Source organism: Triticum urartu, chromosome 3A (assembly GCF_056163025.1).
Source record: "Triticum urartu cultivar PI428250 chromosome 3A, HENAU_Tu73, whole genome shotgun sequence".
Classification (NCBI taxonomy): Eukaryota; Viridiplantae; Streptophyta; class Magnoliopsida; order Poales; family Poaceae; genus Triticum; species Triticum urartu.
Genome location: NC_141875.1, coordinates 158,596,091 through 158,614,945, shown reverse-complemented (window position 1 = coordinate 158,614,945; position 18,855 = coordinate 158,596,091).

Below are 18,855 nucleotides of genomic sequence, written 5' to 3'. Positions count from 1 at the left end.
TAAGCACCCGATCACTATCTTTCCCTAGACGACACTAACATAGAGTCCACTCGATTGGCAGTAACCCCCGCGCCCAACATTTCACATCTTAAAATTGTGGAGCCTCGCTCCCATTTTCATCACATACCACAAGCACGGGGTACCAACGGTGTGTCCGGTGCCCTGTGAAGACAGTCATGGCCGCCCTACCTGGCACGACCCCGTCCCGAGAGAGAGCACCAACTCTCCCCCATCACTAGTAATGCAGACTCCAAGCTAGTATCGGCCTAGGTAATCAATAATGCCCTTTCCCATACAAGGGTAGAGTGGTTGCGCATGTAAGGTTGGAATAACGGTCGCAACTTAAACCAATCCGTTTTTGAAAACAACACACACACTTGCCTCGGTACACCACTTCGTCATCAAGTGGCTACCCAACTCATCATCTCCCTCGGGCATAAGTGGCACCCGACGGGGTTTTCGAGAAGTCCTTTGAAAATACTTTGTCTCCATCACCATGCATATTCCCGTCCCTTTTTGCGTAGCAACTACTTTAGCATCCAATCTACTCCCACCGGCATAACCCTCATAAGGAGGTAGGGTCATGCACAATGCAAGTATCAACGAGGAAGTAACAGAGGCAACCCATCAAAGTGGTTACCATCTCACCATGATTTCGATGCAACACTAATAAAGTGCTATATGACATGCATAAAAAGGGTTTCATAAATATGGTCAAAGGGCTACTTGCCTGTTTTAACAAAGTCTTCGAGGTATTCAAATATCTCTGGTCCAACTCCAAGCATTTCGTCTACTTCGTCAACTATCGTCGAAAGCAACCATAATAAGCAACACAACAAGGCAGGAAATGAAAGTGCTCTAAAAATATTGATTTGACTTTTCTAGAACATCTCTGGTTATATGAAAATTAACCAGAGTGGTTTCATTGGAATTGGGTCAGTGGATATTTCTAAACATTTGGATATGATGGAATCAAGGGGTTTATGGATTTGCAAGAGGTGTACAGAAATATTATTTTGAAAAATGAGCAAGTATACCCATTTAACAAGGCATGATTTTCGAAGCATCTAGGAGTTGGTTTCACTAGATTTGGAGTTCAAATGATTTCTCTATGAATTGCAAAGTTGTCTATATATGAAGGAATAGACCACTATTTGAGGTGATACAGAAAGTATTAGTAAAAATGTTCAAAAACTAAGTTTTGAACTTATAGACATCTAGGATTTTGAACCATGGAATTTGGATCAAAAATGGGCTCTCTGTGATTTTCTAAAGTTTATCACAGAAATGGAAAAATAGGATTTCGATAAATATTTCTAAGGAGAAAGTTTTTGGAAAAATGTGCAAATAGCACCATGTGATAGATCATGATTTGTGGATCACCTAGAAATTTGAATCATCAAATTTGGATATCATTTGAATTATTTGTGGATTTTACAAGTTTATAGAAAAAGAAAAAGGAAAGGGGAAGGGTTTTACCCTTATCCTGCGCACTGGGCGAGGGATAGGCAGCGAGCCGGCCCAACGACTCAGCTGCGCGGGTGGCAGGGGCAACGTTGAAGGCGCCCCGGGCGGAGTACGCCTTCGCCGTGCGTGAAGCGGGTTTGCTCCCGGCCCGTCTCCACTTAAACGGGCGGGGCCCACCCACCGGGTCACTGACGAGCGGGGCCCGGTGCTCAGGACATCTCCTACCTCCCGCTCGAACAGAGCAGAGGCAGGAGAGGCGAGGCCGAGCGGGTGCTGGCGTTCTCCATAGCGTCACCGGCCATCCCCGGCGATGCCCAGCACACCGGCGGGTTCAGGAGGCCGAGACGCATCCGCCGAGGTGCGCCATGTCCGCAGGGGTGGTCGGATGCGAGCGCACCATCGGCCGTGGCAGGCGAAGCTGGCGGTGGTGATGGAACTCCATGGAACAGCCACGGGGAGTAGAGGGAGAAGCACGGGAGGGGCTCGCGGTGATGGTGGTGGTGCTCTAGTGCGGTCCAGAGGGAAGGAGGAGGAGAGGTGGGCACGAATTTAGGCGGAGTCCGGCGGCTCGGCTCCGGCCATGGGGAGCGATGGAGGGCTCGGGGAGAGATTTGGCTTCGTCCCGTGGGTCTCTGGGAGGGTGAGAGGGCGAGTGGTGAGGAGAGGAGGGTTCGGGGAGGCCCTTAAATAGGCGGACGACGGCCCACCGAGGACTCTTGCACCGGCGAGCTTGTTGCCGTCACCACGGGTCACAGGAGCTCGTCGCGGTGTGTTTGCGGTATTCCTGTATTCGGTCCAAAGCTAGGGGAGAGAAGAGAGAGAGCAGGGGGGCCAGGGGCACCGCGCGTGTGAGCTTGCTCACTAGTGCACTCGGGCGGCTGGCACGCGTGCGAGCAGGGGCAGGAGGAGGGAGAAGGAGGAGGGGGCCGACCGGCTGTCGTGTTGAGGACGCCGAGGAGCATCGTCGGGCGCGCTGGGGAGGCCTGAGGTGGCCGGAGGTGCTTGGCAGGGGGCGGCTACAGTGCGGGAGCGCACTGTAGCGCGCTCCAGAGCGCCCAAATGGCATGCCATGGCATTTATATGCCTTGTGGGTGCGGCCACTAATGTCTGGTAGCTCTAGGAGGGAGTAAAGAAAGGGGAGGAAGCATTGGATGCCATGGAGGGCCACTTGAATGAGGAGGGAGGTGAGAAAGGAGAAGAATGCTGCTGTCCAGAAGGGTAAATGGGGTGTTTCACCCCTCAATCATTGAGCTGAGGCCAGGGAAGAGTTACTGGAGATAGGAGAAGACTAGGAGGAGATGTGGTAAAAAGTTGAGCTCAAGGAGAATAGTGTAAGTGGTCAAAATGGTGATTTTTGAAAAGTGACAGAAGGTGTTTGATGCAAATTTGGGCAAGCAAATTAACTCCACTTGACATGAGAATTAACAGGATCAAGTGTCACACATAATTGAGGTTGACCACCAAGTTTGAGTCCATTTCGAGAAAGTTGCCAATGCAACTTTTGTAAACCCTAGAAATCAGCAGAAATGGCTTTACCAAGATTTAGTCATGCAAATCTATTCTCCTTGATGCACCACTTGGTGTAGTGTCATCATTTGAGGATTTGAACATGTCCACAAAAGTTGAGATCAAAATGAGAAAGTTGCCAATGTAAACTTGTCCAAATTTGGTTCTGGACAGAGAGGGTTTTGGGGCACTTTGATCAAGATAACATTCTCTCCAACTTGTGCCATTTGGTCTAGATGCATTATTACACCATTTGAGCATGTGCACCAAGTTTGAGAGCATTTGGACATGTTTGACAATGCAAAGTTGTTCAAACTTGAAAATGACAGAAGTGGTTTTGAGAGGGTTTCATGGGGTTATACTGTTCTCCATGACATGGTACTTGGCAAGATCATCAAAAATATCATATGTGACATGTTAGAATTTTCTTGGATTTATATGAAAATATTTCCTGTAGAAATATTTCAAATCCTTGAAATGAGTAGAAATGGTTTTGGGAGGTTTTGTCCAATATTTTGATCATGACCATGTGTTGAAACTCATATATATGGAAAATATATGTCCATTGAGTCTCCCTAATTTTTCTCAAATTTTTTTAAAGCTTTAAAATAATTTTAACCTATTAAAGACATTTCTGGCCTTAAGAAAAAGCCTTTAAATCAAATAGGAAAATAACTTTTAAAATTATATTTTTGTGGTTTCTTGGTATCCTATATCTAATAGGAGTCAAACATATTTTTGGAAAGATTTTTACTGCCCTGAATTAAGTACTTGCAGTGCAAATCTTAATTCAGCGGTTTTTGGAAAACTAATTTTTGAAAATACTTTTTGGCCAAATTATTTTTTTAAGAAAATACTATATTGCTCTATACACATGGCATGATCATTGGTTCAAGAGTTTGGAGCAAGGAGATGAAGTATAGGAGTTGGAGGATTTATTTGATTTTTAGAGCACATGCAAACAATAGACAAAATCCAAACAAGGCAAGGTCCAAAACACTCAAAGTTTTTGTCAAACCACATTTTATCAAGATTTATTAGCTTAAGTGTTGTGGCATGAAAATCAGGGTATGACAAGCCACCTCCTTGCTTTGCGAGAAGCTCATACTCTTCGATGGAATCCTTTTGGATCACCGCTCCATACGAGAATAAGGCGATGTATCGACTATATGAAATATCCAGGAATAAGAGCAATTCAAAGGAAATAGAAGTTGCGAAACAATGTATCGAGAACTTACTCGATGTACGGCCGCACTTCTGTCAGGTTGTTGAAAATATCCAACGAAATGGTCTGCCATTCTTCGTTATCCAAAGATACTGGTTTCAAACCACTGGCTGGTGCGAGATTCCCTTTGAATAGGTTGAGGTTGGATCCACCCTTTTTAGGGTCATCAGCATTGTACCGAGGCTTTGGATTATGCAGATGGCGATTTTTGGCTTCGTAGTGTGTTGTCACGAAGTTTGCCGCCTCCTCAGTGATGAATGCCTCAGCCATCAATGCTTCAATTCTACGTTTATTTTTACATTTTTCTGGAAGCGTCTTCTGCATCCTCTCAGTTGGGTAGCACCAACGATTTTGCACGGCCCCCCCAATCTTTCCTCGGTCGGGAGATGCAAAATCAAATGTTGCATTGGATTAAAGAAGCCCAGTGGAAAGATCTTCTCTAACTTGCAGACCAATTCCGGTGCCAACTCTTGCATTTCTTCTAGCATGCCAGGTGATAGTTCTTTCGCACAAAGAACACGGAAGAAATAGCTGAGTTCTGCTAGTACTAGCCATTCATCCTCGGGGATGAAGCCACGCAACATCACCGGCATTACCCGCTCAATCCATATGCGCCAATCATGACTCTTGAGACCAAATATCTTCAATTTATCAAGACTCGCTCCCCTCTTTAGATTCACTGCATACCCATCAGGGAACATCAACTTAATTTTCACCCACAAGATAATTTCCCTCATAGCTGGCCTTCCAATATTGAACAATGCCTTTGGCTTCGTCCAGTTCTACTTTCCTTTCAGTTCTTTCACATAGCGCCTCCAGATCGACTCTAGCCTTAGTATTATCCTTTGACTTCCCATCTAGGCCGAACAATGTACCAAAAAGTGCCTTGGCAATATTCTTCTCAGTGTGCATCATGTCAATGTTGTGTGGGAAAAGGAGGTCTTTGAAGTAAGGCAGATCCCATAAGCATGTCTTGTGAGTCTAGGAGTGTTTTAGAATTATACCCCTTGAAGTACCCTGGACGCTCTGGATCTGGCTCGAGAGCATTTAACTGATCCAGGGTCTGTTGGCCTATCAACGCAGGTGGTGCAGAGTTTTGACAACTCTACCTCTGATGAAGTTCTTCTTGTGTTTCCTGAACTTATGGTGAGGATCCAGGAACTGTCTATGCATGTCGAAGCAAGAAAACTTGCGACCGGCCTAAAGCCAACGAAACTCAAGAGCTCCCTTGCATGTGGGGCTGAGGAACCTACCATGCACACACCAGCTAATGAATAGTGCATACGCCGACAAGTCATGCATCGAGTACATGTACCAGACACGCATTATGAAGTTCTGTTTGCTATAGGCGTCATATGTCTTGAACCCATTATCCCAGGCTTCTTGCAATTCATCCTTAAGTTGCTGCATGTACACATTCATATTTTCCCGGATAGTTGGGCCCTGGAATTATCAACGTCGGGAAAATGTTCTTTCTTTGCATAATCTGTCCGGGGGGGAGATTGAGTGGAAAGACAAATACAGGCCAACAACTGTATTGGGTTGCCATCAGACCAAACACACTAAACCCATCCGTGCTGATGCTGACTCGAGGATGCCTCGGATCTGCCGCTTTGTCATCATGTAATCCATCAAACTTTTTCCACGCAACACCATCCGATGTGTGTACAATCATCAAATTCCCATCTGCATCTAGTTTGGTTCTTTTTCCTGTTTTGTGCCATGTCATCTGTTTGGCCGTCTCTTCAACCATGAAAATACGTTAAAGTCTTGGTACGATTCGCATATACCGAAGAACACTAATGGGGATTTTGGTCTGCGTCATCTCACCCATACCGTTGTCTACTACAACATACCTGGAAGACTTGCAAATGGGACAATAGTTCAAGTACGCATAGTCAACCCTAGATAAGGCACGTCCTTTCTCACAGGCATGTATCTTCTCATAGGGCATCTTCAGTGCACGGAGGATTTTGTCCGACTGGTACAGGTTTGCAGGCATTACATGGCCTTTGGGTAGAAAGCGTCCAAATACTGTCATCATTGCGTCATAGCATTCTCTGCCCAAGTTGAACTGAGCCTTTAGAGCCATTACTTGTGAGATGGCATCCAATTGACAAAGCTAAGTGTGCTCATGGAGCAGACGTTTTGAAGACTCCAACATTTCATTGAAGGCCTTAGCAGATTCCTCCATCTCCTCGTCCGAATCCCGAGCATCATCCAAGTCTTGCACCATGTTTTCCATCCCGGTACCATGGTCGTCGGTGCGATGACGAACCACCTCAGCTCGGTCACGTTGGGCAGACTCACCATGAAATTTCCACACCATATAATCGGGCGTAAAACCACTCTTCTGCAGGTGTTTTCCCATTTCAGCCTCTGTCCTCTTTTCCCAATTGTCGCACCGGAAACAGGGGCACCATATTTTCCTCTGGCCATTTGCAAATGCGGCTTGCACAAACCCCTTGGTTTTTGTGAACCATTCAGTGCTCCATTTGTTCTGACCAGTGTGACAGGTATACATCCACGCACGATCACTCATCTTGGCTTTCAGAGCTACTAGACACACAACAAATATATATATATATACAATTCACCATGTATATATTCATCAGTTGATCTAGTTTCTCAATTTTATTACGTCCATGCAACCTACACTCTTATAGGTAATGATAGGTCCTAATCCCACCCGAGTATGTGTAGATTGGGTTCATTTTCCCATGCTATGCTCCGGATCTGACGGAAAATTTCGGCAGCACCTCCCCACTGTTCTCCTGATACATGTCTCTGCAATAAACAGAGAGGATGTGTACCCAGAGAACAACAGGGGAGGCACTGACAAAATTTATGCGTCGGATCCGGAGCAAAGCATATGGGAAAACGAACCCAATCTACACATACTCAGGCTATCCATGGATAGCGTTGGACAATTCGAAAGAATCACGGTTATAAATATGCAAATGCATGCAGATTTATAACTATAACCCTTTCGAATGGGAGACACATATTGGTTACGCATACTGATGATTCAAGACACATATATAGCTAGCTAGCAAGTTTCATTAGCACGAACACCGGAACAAAGCAAATAATTAAGGCGGAAGGAGGACATGTCATTTGTGCTCACCCACGAACGAAGGGGCAAATCTCGTCAAATGCATGGGGAGGTCGTCAAACACCAAACCTCGCAGCGACGAAACAACGACACATTTAAATCTACCCGATCAACGCAATTATATATGATGTTTTTCATAACAAAATCGAAAAATATATGACCTAACTCATAATTCACAAATATATGACCCCGTCAGCCTCTGCAAGGCCAAAGAGCACTAAATCTAACACTAACAATTAAATAGCAAAAACAGGAGAAAAAATAACTCACCGGAGCCGATGGGGCCGGGGTTTCGCAGCGGCATGGTGGCGATGGCGACAGGGGTCGCCAAGCTACGGGGCGGTGGAGCTCAGGGGGGCGGTGAGCGGCGGCGCCGAGCTGGTAGGGAGGCGGGGGCGATGGGACCGCGATGGCGCCGGGGGCGACGGTGGCGCCGGGGTGGTGGGGGCGGCGGGGCGGTCAGCCGGCGACGTGGTGGGGCGGCGGGGTGGTGGGGCGACGGGGCAAGCGGCGTCGGGTGGCGGGGGCGGCGGCGGCGGCGGGTGGCTCTGGTCGTTGGGGAGAGAGGGAGAGAAACAAAGAGAGGAAGGGGCGGGGTGGGGCTCGGCCGTTAGTTAGGTTAGTTCTTTGCTGTCCGCCCCATCTTGTTCAGCCGCTTTTTTTCTCTTTGCCTCTGCTAGAGGACGGCAAAGAGGGGGGCCATTAAGTTTTTCTAATCAGCTCGTTAGTGGGGGCCACCTCTCTCTTTGTCGTCTACCAGCTGACGGCAAAGAACTGGCTGATGGCAAAGGCCTTCTTTGCCATCAGCCAGCTGTATGTCGTCCGTTTTCTGTAAGCGGACGGCAAAGACCTTCTTTGCCGTCAACCAGCAGACGGCAAAGAATTGGCAGATGGCAAATAAGCTAATTCCAGTAGTATTTGGTTTTGGCGGCTGGAGGAAGACGGGACTGAAGAAACACGACAGACTGTAAAAGCAGCAGGAGTACTTAACAAGCTTAACTGAAACCAGCAGGGGCACTTAACAACCATAGCTAAAAGCAGTATGAGTACTTATACAGGTTCAACCATACAAAGCACGCCTCAAACAGTGCTACTTTGCCTAAAGTTAACCAAAGGGTGAGGCCGCCAAGCCCCAGGACAAGGCCCAGGTGCCACCCCGCGCATCCACAACCTTCTAAAAGCGGCTTCATCTCGCAATGTGGTCAATAAACAGGATATTCGCTTTAGAGACATGGGAAAGCAGGAACATAATCTTCTGTCCTATTCTCCAAGATGGACGGGCCTTCATTATTTGAGACCACCCATGAATAAGTATCTTTTCACCTCCAAGGGGAATGGAGTAGGTCGACATAAACATCATGTTGTGACCAAGTGCAAGTCTGACCCGACCATGGTCAGGCATCTGTATAGGAACAATAGACCTGGGAAGTTCCTGTTTCAAGAAGATCACAGCTGTAAAACTATGCATAAGCAAGAGTTTATGAACAACATATATAACAGAAAACAACTCGTACCAAAAGTTTCTCAACATAGTTGGACCTGTTCAACGAGTGCAGCAGTGGCACACATATCCCACGTGGCCTTCCACCATTGAAACGCCCCACAAGGACCTCAAGACGATCAATAAAGTGTAGGAACTTGTGGATGTTGTCCCAGTCTACTTCAGTGCCATCAGTAACAGCCGAGTTGTTACAGAATAACAAACGAGCAGCCTACTTAACTCTGAAAAAACCTACACGTGCCACCAATTATAAGAAAATATTAGTTAGAAGTAGCATCTTCGGGGGAGATTCTTTGCTACTTCTAAAGTTAAATTGTGATCAATTAGATAGAATAGGTGGATTAAGAAGTAATCGAGGCAACAAGCAAGAACCAGATAAAAAACTAACATGGATGAAAAATTGGAACGACGTCGGGGTGGAAGATCGCAGTGAAGATGAGACCATGTTCTGCTATTTCCATCAACATTTGTGCGCCAACTTTCAGTCTGTAACACTTGAGAAAGTTTATCCAAGTTCGGCCATAAAAAAAGAAGCGATCTTCTTGGTTCATGAACCCAACTCAAAACTTATATCCATGTCTTTTCTTCACCGTGACCATTAAACTAGTGTATTCAGTTATGGCAAGGCCGAGCATCTTGAGTACATGTGTTCTGGCAGAGCAAGGAATGCACTGGAGGAAAAATAATGTGAGAACACAATGTATTCCCTATATCCAAATCTAGAAATAATTTCCTCCTTCACGTCAGTGTTGACCATGGTTCTAGTACCTTTTATCGAAATATAGCAATCCAAATTTCCAAATTAGTTGACAGCATGTTCAAAAACCCCACTCTCCCGGATAGAAAAGAGGATTCTAGGAACATAGTGTGCGCGTTTTAAAATCCTATGTTAGGATGAGAAGGAACAAGTGTGGCGTCTCGACGAGGGCGCAGAAACCTATAGGGTCCTTGCACTTTGGGCACCGCAAATGAAACACACTAGATTCAGTAGGAAAAAATGCATCAACGGCGGCAGCTTCCATCCTAGGAGTACCCGCGACCAAGGGACTTGGATGTATCAGGGATGGATGAAGAATTTGTACCAGGTTCTCCATGAGAAAACCCTATGCAATCGCCGGGCGGGGGTTTTCTCTGCACAAGCAGACGAGGGAGAAGGGGATTATGCCCAGTGAAATATTACCGCTTCGTCCGTCCAGCTTACTGCTAAAGATGGAAAGGTGGGGGGTTTTGTGATTTGACGGCTCATTGGGCATTACTGCGGCGCTATGACCGGGGTGTGTCTATCGTGCAGTTGTGCACTCTAATTTGGTGCATATGGCACGTGGACCCCGTTGTCGGATGCCCCATATATCAGCAAAAGGAAGTAGAAAGACAAGAGTAACTAGTTACACATAAATATTTTTTCACACAGAGATACTCCCTCTATAAAGAAATATAAAGATCTTTTATATCACAACTTTATACATAAGAAAAATCAAGGGGAACATATATATATATAACATATATAATTATAAAAAACGGAGTTTTTTTCACACAGTATAGACGAGTTGGTGATGATGGTGTTCCTGCTGTCGGATTTCGGGTTCCGGCAGACCCTTGAGGTTCGAACACTGGGATGCGCGCGGAGATTTCGCCTCCTACCTACCTGCACCCCTCCGCCTCGCTAAGATCTAGGCTATGGGAAGAACGACACAAGGGACACAGGGTTTATACTGGTTCGGGCCACCATTTTGGTATAATACCCTACTCCAGTGTGTGGTGTGGTGGATTGCCTCTTGGGCTAATGATGATGAACAATACAAGGAAGAACAGCCTCGCGAGGGTCTATTCTTGGCTGGGGGGGACGAACTGCTAGGAGGAGTTCAGTCACCCTTCTCTCCCTACGCCCGGAGTGTGGCAGGCCATTAATAGACCGTATCAAATGTGGGCCAGCATTTGGCCCAAAACATGGCAGCCAGTTAACGGGCCGGCCTGCTAAGGTCCTCAAAATCTTGTGGGCCTACAGCTGGGCGGCCCATTAATGTCGGCGAAATCTCGTGGGCCTTTAGCTGGGCCATCCCATTATGATCCGCAAAAATTTTGTGGGCCTTTACCTCGGCCGGCCTATTATGGCACACAAAAATCTTGTGGGCCTTTACGTGGGCCGGCCCATTAAGGCTCACGAAATCTTGTGGGCCTTTAGCTGGGCCAGCCCATTATGGTCCACAAAATCTCATGGGCCTTTAGCTGGGCCGGCCCATTATGGTCCACAAAATCTTGTGGGCCTTTAGTTGGGCCGGCCCATTTAAACTTGTTGGGCCGTGCCACGTGTCGACGTATCATCGGCGCCTTCTGTCCAGTGAGTGGATGACATCTGTCCCGACGATGAGCCCACACGTGTTTCCTCTAGCCAATGATGATTTTACACGTGGAAAATCCCCATTGGTCGGGGCTATTAACGGGTTATTGGATCCAAAACCCGACCCGATAGCTTAACGGCGTTCCGTTACGGTGGATGCCACGTGTCGGTCACCCTTGACGAAAGCACTTCTGTGATGCGCGGTTTATCATCATGGAAGTGGACACTTCCGTGATGATAATTTTGGTAATGTCATGGAACACTTCTACGATGGCACAGGTATGACTATCTTGATTCTGTCATAAATTTGTCATGGATGTACATGCAAGACAAAAAAGCGACCTACTGTGACAATCACATAGCATCACGGAAGTGTATTTTTTTGTAGTGGGTGGCCGCGTGCCCCCTCCTAAGGAATCCGAATAGGACAAGGAGGAGGGGGAGGCACCCCCTTCCCTTTCCCTCTCCCCTCCTTCCTATTCCCTTTGGTGGAGAAAGGAAAGGGGAGCGAATCCTACTTGGACTAGGAGTCCAAGTAGGATTTCCCCCATGGCGCGCCCCTCCTAGCTGCCGGCCTCCTCCCCCCCTTTATATACGGGGGCGGGGGGCACCCCAAAAGACACCAAGAAATCTCTTAGCCATGTGCGGAGCCCCCCTCCACAGTTTACTCCTCCGGTCATAGCATTGTAGTGCTTAGGCGAAGCCCTGCGCGGATCACATCACCATCACCGTCACCACGTCGTCGTGCTGTCGGATCTCTCCCTCGACCCTCTACTGGATCAAGAGCTCAAGGGGCGTCATCGAGCTGAACGTGTGCTGAACATGGAGGTGTCATACGTTCAATACTTGGATCGGCTGGATCACGAAGACGTTTGACTACATCAACCGCGTTAACCTAACGCTTCCGCTTTCGGTCTACGAGGGTACATGGACACACTCTCCCCCTCTTGTTGCTATGCATCTCCTAGATAGATCTTGCGTGATTGTAGGATTTTTTTTGAAATTGCATGCTATGTTCCCCAACAAGATGACCCTTCAATCCCATCAAAGAGCACTTGCCAACCTTCTGTTGCCTATTGATTTCACTTCGGAATTTTCGAGAGGTTTGAATCGGTCTCATCGAAGTATGGAGAGTGATCAGTTCATCACCCATTGGACCCACTGAGTTGTTCCACTGGGTCTCACTGAAAATCCTAAAGCTCAAACCTTTTGTATTAGTCAGTCTCACAGAATGATTTCACTCAGCCCCACTGAATAGTGCATAATGTAACGTTTAGATTTTTGGTGCTGCCTATATATACCCCCACCCATTCCACCAACTCTCGGAGAGCAATCCCGACGAAAGTACTAGTTCCCATATCCACTTTTTGAGAGAGAACCACTTGCACTTTTGTTGAAATCTACGAGATTCCACTCCAAACTTTTATCTTTGATTTCTAGCCACCTTGATACGTCTCCAATGTATCTATAATTTTTTATTATTCCATGCTATTATATTATCTGTTTTGGATGTTTTATATGCATTAATATGCTATTTTGTATTATTTTTGGGACTAACCTATTAACCTAGAGCCCAGTGCCAGTGCCAGTTTCTGTTTTTCCTTGTTTTTGAGTTTCATAGAAAAGGAATATCAAATGGAGTCCAAACCAAATAAAACTTTCACGATGATTTTTCTTGGACCAGAAGACACCCGTAGGACTTGGAGTTCAAGTCAGAAGACCCATGAGACGGCGGCAAGCCACAGGGGCGTGCCCTAGGGGGGCCTGGCTTGTGGCCCCCTCGGGTGTCCACCAACCTACTTCTTCATCCTATAAATTCACACATATTCCCAAACCCTCAAAACAAGCCACAGAAATACTTTTCCGCCACCACAACCTTCTGTTGCAAGTCCCATCTTGTGGCCTTTTCTGATGATCTGCCGGAGGGGGATGTCGGTGTCAAAACCGGTGGATCTCGGGTAGGGGGTCCCGAACTGTGCGTCTAGGCCGGATGGTAACAGGAGGCAAGGGACACGAAGTTTTACCCAGGTTCGGGCCCTCTCGATGGAGGTAAAACCCTACGTCCTGCTTGATTAATATTGATGATATGGGTAGTACAAGAGTTGATCTACCACGAGATCGAGGAGGCTAAACCCTAGAAGCTAGCCTATGGTATGATTGTTGATGTGTACGTTGTCCTACGGACTAAAACCCTCCGGTTTATATAGACACCGGAGAGGGTTAGGGTTACACAAAGTCGGTTACGATGGTAGGAGATCTTCATATCCGTATCGCCAAGCTTGCCTTCCACGCCAAGGAAAGTCCCTTCCGAACACGGGACGGAGTCTTCAATCTTGTATCTTCATAGTCCAGGAGTCCGGCTGAAGTTATAGTCCGGCTATCCGAACACCCCCTAATCCAGGACTCCCTCAGTAGCCCCTGAACCAGGCTTCAATGACGACGAGTCCGGCGCGCAGATTGTCTTCGGCATTGCTAGGAGGGTTCCTCCTCCAAGTACTTCATAGAAGATTTTGAACACAAAGATAGTGTTCGGCTCTACAAAATAAGTTTCCACATATTGCCATAGAGAGAATAATATTTACACAAATCTAATCTGCTGATGTATTCCGTAGTGTGACACACCACGGCCAAGCCTTTATCCGAGTCGTTTTATTATCCCACCTCAGCGCGTCACGCGAGGCGGTTTCCTTGGAACGTCTTGTTAAAGCAGAGATCGTGTCCCCTTATCCCGGGATTCTCATCAATACGGGCGTGGGTAACCCAACCACGCCATTGATTATGGCGCTTGGAGATAAGCGAGTTTTACCGGGCTGGTGGGGACATGTAGTTGCGTCCACCCATATAAGGGGATAGGAATCCACCTTTTTACCTATGCGTTCTTCCTCCTTCGCCTATCCATTCTTGCGCACTCGAGCTCAAGCGCCCAAGTCCGCACTCCCCACCTCAACCTTCTCCAGCCATGTCCGGAGCGGGAGGCAAGTGGATGGTCTCCTTCATCACGGAGGGACATATCAAAAAGCTGAGGAAGGCTGGATACCTGTCTAATGACATCGCGTACCGGCTCCTCGAAACGGGGCAGCTCATCTCCACCCCTAGGCCCCATGAGAGGATGGTGTTCCTCCCCCATTTCCTCCGCGGACTGGGCTTCTCTCTCCACCCATTTGTCCGGGGCCTCATGTTCTACTATGGCCTGGATTTCCACGATCTGGCCCCGAACTTCGTCCTCAACATCTCGGCGTTTATCGTCGTGTGCGAGGCCTTCCTCCGCATCCGCCCCCATTTCTGCCTATGGCTCAAGACATTCAACGTCAAGCCGAAGGTGGTGCGCGGCAACCAGGTGGAGTGCGGAGGCACCATGGTGGGCAAGATGGACAACGTCCTATGGCTCGAGGGCTCCTTTGTGGAGACCCTGAAGGGGTGGCAATCGGAGTGGTTTTACATCACCGAGCCGCGCGACACCGAATGGGTCGCACCCCCCGAGTTTCGATCCGGACCCCCCACGCGGCTCACCTCCTAGAAGGAGACAGGCTTGTCTTGGGGTAAGAAAGGAGAGCTGACCGGACTCCAAACATGCATCCAAACCCTGGCGGACAAGAAGCTCAAACTTGTCAATGTAGTCCAGGTTATGCTCATCCGCTTGATCCTCCCGTGTCAACAACGGGCTTTCAACCTGTGGAAGTTCGACCCAGCGCGGCACCAAACTCTGAGTAGGCTCTTCGACATGATGTACAAAGATGCCTAGAAGGTGCTTTTCAAGGGCGCCGAGGCTCCCGCATCCGCTACCGAGGATTGCGGACTCAGTGCGCAGCGTCACGCTCTCGCGGTAAGCTATATTTTCCTTTTACAGGGTATCAGTTTTTCATAGTTTAACTCCATGCAAGATCTAAGCTCCCTTACCTTTGACAGGATTGGCAGGTGACGTCCGGACAGATCAGCTGTCCGGCTCCTTTGCCCGAAGGCCCAGCGGACGCTCGCTTGGCGAAGCTGCTGGTTCCGGCACCCTATGTGGTGCCGGAGAAGAAGGCCGCAAAAAAGGCCGCGGGGACTTGAAAGAGTGCCCGGCGCCAAGAGGTGTCAGATCCATCATCTCATGGTTCCGATGCGCATTCCTCCCGTGAAGACGAGGAGGAAGAAGAGGAGAACTCTCCCCCTCTAGCGGGAGGATTGAAGAAAAGGAAGGCCGCCCTCTCTGGGGAGGCCAGAGGGTCCAAGAAGGGGAAAACCCTTCCTCTGGACTACTCCACTGACGCCGACGGCGGAGAGGAGTGGCAGCCCAGGGCCAAGCCCCTGGCAAAATCGTAAGTATCCGAATACCAGAGTAATTCATAGTATTCATTTATTGCACATCTTTCCCTTACGTCGAATATGTTTATGCAGCCCACCCAAAGACCGGCTCGACGCGTCGTCGAGCGGCTCACTGGACTCGTCAGATGTGAACTCGCTTCCGACAGCTTCCTCCCCCCGCCCTACGTACGACACCGAAGTGTTGTCCCAACAGATTCCAAGACGGGAGGAGGTGGTCCTGGAGGCGCCGCAAGGCGACCTCTCAGACTCCAGGAGTAAAGGGGATGAAACCCCCTAGGGCTCCAAGTCCGGCTCTAGGCCGGACACCGCTCCGGAACCTTCAAAGGTTCCAGAGTCCGGCGGGCGACCTCCTTCCAAGAGGAGCAAGTCCGCTGTGCCGGCGGCCCCCGTCCAACCGGAGGCGCCGGACAATATGTTGGAGGCGCTCCAAGGCGCCTCCATCGACGAGGGGCACCGCACTATTATGAGTGCGGTGGTCCAGAAGGTTCAGTCCGCCAAGAGCGGACTGACTGAAGCTCGTACTAGCCTTTTGACAGGCTTTGAGGTAAGTAAAGAATGTGTAAATAATAGTACCGCATAGACAGTAGCCCCTGATGCTCTGTTTGGCGTTCGGGAAGAAAAGCCGAATAGAGGATCAACTATAATTCGCAGGAGTCTAACAAAAATGAGTCAATATGCATATGCAGGCTTTCGTGCTTGCGTCCGCCGCACTGACTGCGGAGGTGGACACGCTAAAGCAGAACTTCGAGTGGTCCGAGCAAGAGCTCGGTCATGCCAAGAAGCAGCTCGAGGACAATGAAGGTAAGAAATACCTTGTTTTTAAATATATATAAAAAGGTGCAATTGCAAAGAATGACAGGATTATCGTGCCTATTTTAGGGGCCACGTCTGAAGTGGCGACCCTTAAGCAAGCGTTGGTCGAGGCCGAGAAGAGGGCGGCCTTGGAGCGCACCGAGCGGGAGAAGTATGAGGCCGAGGTTGGCAAGGTGCGGCAAGAGCTCCAGGCTCTCGTGGAAAAACATGAGAGTTTGGAGCTTAACTCAAAGGCGCGAGCGTCCGAGCTCGCGGTGGCTATTGAAAATGCCAAGTATGCCAAGGCCGAATCCTAGAAGACCCTCTAGGAGATGGATGAGGTGAAGAAGATAGCGGCGGGTAAGGCATTCTTTATGCAAAGAAAACACATAAGCACGAGTTACTTGTTACTTACCCGAATCCGAAGCTCTCCAGGAGCGTTCGCAGATCTTCCCCGGAGTGTATCCGATGCCGCCGCATTCTATCGAGCCGAGGAGGGCAGCTCGACAGAGAAGGTGTTCTGGTCTCAGTATGCTGAGGCCGGACACCCCGTGCCCCTGAGCAACCAGCTGAAACAACTGGTCGAGCTCCACAAGGCTGCCGAACAGGCCACGAAGGGCCTCATTGTTCGGCTGTGGCCTGGAGGGGCTCTGCCTGGGAGCTATTTCGGGCTGGTGCGGTGGTTGGTGGAGGCATGTCCAAGGCTCGAAGTCATCAAGCGCTCCGTCTGCATTGAAGGTGCCCGTAGGGCCCTTGCCCGTGCTAAGGTGCACTGGGGCAAGCTGGATGCTGAGAAGCTGGTGAAGGACGGGCCACCACCGGGGAAGAGCATTGCAAGCCCGAGAATTACTATAAGGATGTTCTGAAGGGTGCCTGCCTTGTGGCGGATGAATGTTCTAGGGATGTAATTTTTGATTGAAACTTGCTCGTTTTGTCTTGTGCGTTGAAAACTTGTTCATATGCGCTAAGCAATGCTGTTTGGAATTTAAAATATTACCTTTTGTGCGGCTGTTTATCAATTCTGAGAGATGGCAACTCGTCGGCTTCTGCCCCCGTGCCACTGGTGCTGGGGAGTTCGGGGATAAACCTGAGCGCTCTTTTTCCCATGTTTGGGTCCTTCGAAGGAGGCGCTCAGCCCAACGAACGAGGCAATCGAACTATAATGCGTGAACACTCTCACTTAGCCATAGAATTCTATAATTTTAAATTTCGGCGAAGCCCCTGGTATTCGGAAGACCGAGTTCGGGGCGCCATCCACGCCTTGGCCGGACAGAGCCGGCTCCTCACCCTAAGCGGCATAAGTCTTTAGGGACTCGAAAAACCTCTCGAATAGAGACCAGCTCTCGCCTCATCATGACAGTAAGTTTTAGCTTTCTCCACTGAGGTGCTCGACCCAGCTCAACTGGGGCACAATCGTAGTGGTTCTCCTAGTGCTACCTTAGCCGATATAGCGGAACGTAAGGCACCAAAACACAGGAGCCAGGCAAATCCAACTATTGACCCAAGACATGATTCGGAGCCGATGCATATAATGCTATAACTTCGGGGTGCCGCACTTGTTAAAGTGTTCGGACTTCTCACACCATATTGAGGGGTACTAAAGCCCCTGGCGTATTTTGGCCGTACCAACGTGTATCGGTGCAACATGTCATTAAGGAACATATGTAAAGAAAAAAGGTAATGCAAAAATAGACGAAAGCTATGCATTGTTTATTAAAAAGGGGTGTGATCAAAGCAGAACGATACAAATAATGTGATAAGTGGAAGGTTGGACTAGTTAACATGTCCGTTCCAGGGGCAAGCTGCGGAATAGTACGCGGAATGGGTATACTGCTCGTGATAGAGACCACCTGAGAGTTCCGTAATGCGGCATGGCTTGTCTGCTTCCCTGGTTCTTGCATCGTTTGTGCGGCAATTGAACTGCCGAACAGGACTTCCGAAGGATGGAGTCCTGAAAGTAAGAGAAAATTAAAAAAATCGGCAGCCCCTGGTACGGTTTAAGCCGTATTTTTGGGCGTGCCGTGATGGTGCCCCTTCCCCTGTACCCATGGTATCTCTAGAGCGTAGTTATGTACGCGAAGTACTGGCGTCGCCTTTTTGCGAGGGTTGGGGTTGGGGCCGCATTGCTACGCCTGCTCGGATCATGCCAGGCGGTCTTGTTGTAGGTTACTCCGGGCGCGCTTGACGGTGTCCGGTTGTTTAGTGGACGGACTGGAGAACTGCCTTGAGAGTCTGCTTTGTACTTCCGCTGCAAGGGCCGCCGTGTGCTCCTCCGTTCGGAGGGAGCGTTTGGTGTTTCCATTGACCGTAATTACTCCTCGAGGGCCTGGCATCTTGAGCTTAAGGTATGCGTAGTGCGGTACCGCATTGAACTGAGCGAATGCGGTTCGCCCGAGCAGTGCGTGATAACCACTGTGAAACGGGACTATGTCGAAGATTAACTCCTCGCTTCGGAAATTATCCGAAGATCCGAAGATCACTTCAAGTGTGACTAAGCCTGTACAATTGGCCTCTACACCTAGTATTACGCCTTTAAAGGTCGTTTTGGTGGGCTTAATCCTTGAGGGATCTATGCCCATTTTCCGCACTGTATCCTGGTAAAGCAG